This window comes from Hippocampus guttulatus, chromosome 3 (genome assembly GCF_054856545.1).
Source record: "Hippocampus guttulatus isolate MCC_2025c chromosome 3, RoL_Hgut_1.0, whole genome shotgun sequence".
NCBI lineage: Eukaryota > Metazoa > Chordata > Actinopteri > Syngnathiformes > Syngnathidae > Hippocampus > Hippocampus guttulatus.
Window position 1 is genome coordinate 12,008,349 of NC_141263.1, and position 6,000 is coordinate 12,014,348.

The window sequence follows — 6,000 nt, forward strand, 5'->3', positions numbered from 1 at the left end:
TAGGCTCCCCACTGCCTGCTCTTCTCATCGAGAAAATGTTGTCGATGGCATCAAGAGACCAGCCAAACAATTCCATGTTTGTTTTTAGGATGAAAATACGACAGGAGGCTAGGAAAAGTCAGACAAAGACAGCACATGGACTGAGTGGCGAGCAGGGAAGGGTGGGGTGGGGGTGGGGGACAGGAGCAGAAAGCAAAAGCGTCCGCCTTCGTCGAGAGCCAAGCAAGAAGTTTACCTTACTGGGTACTTTGCTCCCACTGGCCTTGGCTGAGCTCATGTTTCCTCGTACGATGTAGTGGAGGTGCGAGGCCAAAGTCCGTCAGCGGGCGCTGTCTGAATGTAGACCATGTAAACCACTAGGTGTAGGCTCTTGGATGGTGACGTTAAAAAAAAGATGTATCTCCAAAAATAAGAAAAGAAAAACAGGAAAACGGAGTTGGGGGTGAAGAAAAACTAGTCCAGAAGAGCACCCTGGGCAACTTCAACCAACATCCACTCGTTTAGGAGCGTCTACTTTTTTTTTTCTTGAAAAAGGCGATTAAAATGATGTCCTGCTCTCTGCTCTTCCTAAAAGACTATTTCAAATTTACAACTACTGTACTCCAAAACTCAGGCACACGGGTCCTGACAAGGACCAGAAGGCGGGAACACATTACATCAGTTTTAAAAGTGCTGCATTGGCTCCCCGTGTGTTTTAGGATTTATTTTTGAGGTGCTTTTATTAGTGTGTGTCAGTGTTGTGTACAAGGACCGGCAACCCGAGGCCAAGGCCAAGGACTTGACTCCGAGGCCAAGGCCAAGGACTTGGAAAATTTTCCGAGGCCAAGGACCAAGGACTTGCCTCTAAGGCCAAGGACCAAGGACTGATTTTGAAGCTGAGGCCTAGCCGAGGACATGTATAAAACAATGCTATCATACCACTTGGCAGGTCTTCATGATTTGCAACACACCTCCATCATAACCCCTTGCACTCCCCAACGCTTGAATGAAGTGTTTTTCTTCAAAGAGTAGAACAGTCAGGGTACGTGTTATTTATACTGAGAAAAACAAAAAAGCATATGATATATATTTATGAATTAATGTTTTAGTGCAGTAGTTTCTTAATATGAAGTAAATGAACACTCAACAGGCATGACATGGCACGGAAGACAAGTTGAGAAATGATTTTGCATAGAAGTCAATCACTGAGGGCAGAAAAAGCGGTAATCTCTGCAGTGATAATTTTACAGTTTACCGGCAGCGAGTCCCAGGGACTCGCTGATCAGAAAAGTATGAGTCCCATTATGAATTGAGAGAGTCCCAAATTTCGAATTCTGAAATGGTCTACTTATTCAATTGCAGATGATAATAACACAAACAACAATATATACATACAATTATAAACATCCATCCATCCATTTTCCGAACCGCTTGATCCTCACTAGGGTCACGGGGGTGCTGGAGCCTATCCCAGCCGTCTCCGGGCAGTAGGCGGGGGACACCCTGAATCGGTTGCCAGCCAATCGCAGGGCACACAGAGACGAACAACCATCCACGCTCACATTCACACCTAGGGACAATTTAGAGCGTTCAATCAGCCTGCCATGCATGTTTTTGGAATGTGGGAGGAAACCGGAGTACCCGGAGAAAACCCACGCAGGCCCGGGGAGAACATGCAAACTCCACACAGGGAGGCCGGAGCTGGAATCGAACCCGGTACCTCTGCACTGTGAAGACGACGTGCTAACCACTGGACTACCGGGCCGCCCCAATTATAAACAAATGCTGCAAAAATTTAAATAATTCAGTAGCAGGCCTGAGGATTTCGGAAATTCATGGTAACAGTTTTTCGGTTCCGTCGGATTACCCAATGGGAAACCATGGTAACTAATGTTGGGTTCCGTAAACGTTCATCATGGGAACCCATTTTTCTATTTTGACTGATATTCATAATCAAGAATTCTGACACTCAAAAGTATGTTTCAAGGGTAAATGTTTGAAAACGATGCATTAACAATGAACATTACATCAGTAGCTGTGTACTCCAGGTTTATTCCAAAAAATAAATGGATCAAAAACTGGTGTACTCATGTGGCATCATCAGAGTATTTTTTCCAATCTCGCACTGCAAAGATTAATTTACTGGTAATCATTAATACAGGTAAGTATTGATGTGGCTTGACATCCTCTTCCCAAGATGATGCATGTGTAATCTATGATCAATTTGACGAAAGAATTTAACACACGTCATCATGAGTTCTACCAACAGTTAACATTAGCATTACTACACCTTGTGACGAAGGTTTTATTCATAAAGTTACCATGCTACAACCAGTAAATTATAGAATAACCAATACTGCTTCATAATATTTTTCATAACGATTAGCCTACAAATCTAATGACCAACTTGCCTCGTAATCGTGCCTCTCGTCGTATCTTGCTCTCGTGTTCTGTGCATACATTTCAGGTGAGTTTAGTGATACGCCCTTTGGACGATTCATACGAAGAATCAGACTGGCATTCCCATTTCTTAAATGTCGTAATTAGTAGACCGTTGTTTTTTTCGCCGCCATCTCAAACTTTCATCCGCGCAATTCCTCAGTTTGCGGACTAAAATACCCAGTCAGCAAAATTGGTCTGGCCCAGCTCTTGGGCAGACACGGCACGTACACTCGGCCCACATACCTCAATGAATGACGGTCCTGCAGTGGCCCACGTCTGGCATCCATGATGTGGGCCGCATTCGGCCCAGATCTGAGCCGCATTGTAAAACCATATCTGGCCCTACTCCGACCCGACGCTGGGCCAGAACAGGTTCCTGATATCAGCCTGAATTCAACCTCAACTAAGCCACATCTTTCTTGAGCCATATTTGACCCACATTAAAAAAAAAGTCTCAAAAACTACTGTTATAAAAATATGTTTATTGTCATAATTTGTCAACCTCACATATAACTCCACATACACTGGAAAAATGCACTTTTCTTGATTTAACAGTGAACACAAAGTCCAAATTGGGATGCAGCTTACTCTTGAACGGTATTTTTCTGTCCATCAAATTGTTGCGCTCTCCATGTCCTCTTTTCTTCTCATGCTCTCCTTCCTGTCACCATCCCGATCAGGAGCCAGATGTAGCCATCTTTTGATTGTGACATCAATTTCCTGGTCTGAGGCCCAAGATGTTAGGCTGTTAGGTCTCACAGCGGCTGTAAGAACTGTAAGAAAACAAGAATGGACAGTGTGTTAGGAAAACAAACATTTGTACATGTCATGAAAAATGAATAGTCAGTAAAAATAACCCCTGAAATTTCTTATAATAATAATAATAATACATTTCATTTATAAGCGTCTTTCAAGACACTCTTGGACACTTTACGACCAAAACTAAACGAGGTGTGACGCTGTGGGGCGGAATATTTGCCACCAAAAACTAAACGTGAATAACTTTTAAATAGTTTATACTGAATTTGAATTACATGAATTGAAGGTCAGTGGCTCGGATAATGGATGGATTTGTATATTTTACTCTGAATCATATTGAATAACTAAATCTGAATTGTACAATCTGAATTTGAAACGATAGACTTTTTTTTCTTTGAAACTGTATTTGATCCTCACTGAAAATTAAATTCTGTTTATTTTCATATTCAGTCTTACAAATACAAAATGACGTTTTTTTCAACGTCAGATTTTGTTTTTGAATTGAGGTACTAAGTTTTAAATTAACTTTATGGTCAAGTATGAAGTATCCGGTTTGTATTGCAGCAAACGGAATCAAAATTAACATAATTGTATTTCAGTGCAGAAAGGGTTCTTTTTGGCAGCACCTCTGACTGTTCAATGACCTACATTTTCACAAGTGATGTGTCGGTCGCGAACTAGCCGGTACAAAGAGCCGGCCGGCTCTTGAAGTGAACGATGAGCGAAAAAAACAACCATGTAGAGTAAGGTGTTTTTAGCCAAAAAAAAAACGACCATGTATAGTAAGGCGTTTTTCGACGAAAAAAACGACCATGAATAGTAAGGCGTTTTAACAACAAAAAAACGACCATGTGTAGTAAGGGGGTTTTCGACGAAAAAAAGACCATGTATAGTAAGGCGTTTTGAGCTGAAAAAAAAAGGACCACGTATAGTAAGGCGCTTTTAGCCGAAAAAAACGACCATGTATAATAGTAAGGCGTTTTTCAACGAAAAACAACAACCATGTTTAGTAAGACGTTTTAACCCGAAAAAAACGACCATGTATAGTAAGGCGTTTTTATAGTAAGGTGTTTTTATAGTAAGGCGTTTTTAGCCGAAAAACCCCCGACCATGTTTATTAAGGCGTTTTTAGCTGAAAAAAAAGGGACCATGGATAGTAAGGCATTTTAACCCCAAAAAACGACCATGTATAGTAAGGCGTTTTTCAACGAAAAAAAACATCCATGTATGGTCAGGTGTTTTTAGCCGAAAAAAAAAACATGTAAAGTAAGGCGTTTTTAGCTGAAAAAGATGACCATGTACAGTATAGAGCCGTCTTCCTCAACTGGCGGACCGCGATCCACGACCGGACCGCCGACCTCCTCTGTCCGGACCTCCTCTGTCCGGACCCTCGGCAAATTGTATAAAATAATAAATTATAAAGTGATTTTTACGTTATACATTTTATATTTTTGGACTATAATCTGTGCATTACCGCGATCGCTTGTTAAAATTATCCGTTTTATTATTTGCATACACGAACAAATGTATTGCAGAGGACGCAGCAGCGCGACTGAGTGTGTATAATGTTTGATGAACTGGAGACCCTGGCTGAGCAGGGCATGTCGGCGATAACGATGCGCTGATTGGCTCCTCTGAACTTAAGGTGTGCCCATACATAAGCGTCGGCATATACGATGCCCTGATTGGCTCCTCTGAACTTAAGGTGTGCCCATACATAAGCGTCAGCATATATGATGCGCTGATTGGCTCCTCTGAACTTAAGGTGTGCCCATACATAAGCGTCAGCACGCGTCTATCCCAATACACACGCATTCAAAATGGATGATTGTGTCAGGAAACGGACGCATGCTCGACGCCACAGTGTGCTCACAGCTTCAGCACAGGAGAGCCGCACACAGACAATTAGACAAGACGAATCGCGGGAGGTTTCGATTGTGTGCAGTTTTGCTCCCGTCTACCCGGGGATCTTTGCAGCTGTTTAACAGCAGAACACCGCAACATGGTAAATGAACGTCCCAATGGCGTCCTCAAATAATATTTGCATGCCTCAGACATTGCATTCACCTTTAGTGGAAGAACAGCACTGCACATTCCTGTGCTCCCTTGTGTCAGTATTTAAAATGGTTCTTAACTCCTCTTCTGATATATTTTTCAGTGATTTCAGAGGGGATGTGAAAAGGGGAATTGTACAAATGAAAATAATATTTTTGTTTTCATGTTTAGTATTTCTTTTGGTAAAATTAGTATTTTGTTTTGCTTTTGTTAAATTAAGGGAAAAAAAGACAACTACTGTTTAACAAAATTAAAGTAAAAATGTCTTATTTCCCTAAAAGGGCTATTTCTATTATTAAGCAGGCACAACTTAACAAAATAAAAGAGTCCCTCTGCCTCAACACAATACCTCTCATTATTTGCTGTGTACTGGCAAAGTGAATAATTGTTATTGTCATGCACCCCATTATTGGTTGGTTGTGAGGAGTGTTGATTTGTATAGGCTTGGCTTGACCATACTAAATTGGCATATAGCCCTGCTCCCCATGGGACCGGACCTTGGTCTTCTAAAAAAAAAAAAAAAAAAAAAAAGTGGACCTACAGCCTTTCTAGTTGAGGACCACTAGTATAGAGTAAGGCGTTTTTAGCCGAACAAAAAGTACCATGTATATCAGGGGTGTCAAACTCATTTCACATTGTGGGCCGCATATAGCCTCGGTAGATGTCAAGTGGGCCGGACCATTAAAAATGACACCATACTCTGCTGTAAATAACCAAAATAATATGTATATCCTTTTGTTTTGGTCTAAAGAAGCACAAGAATCC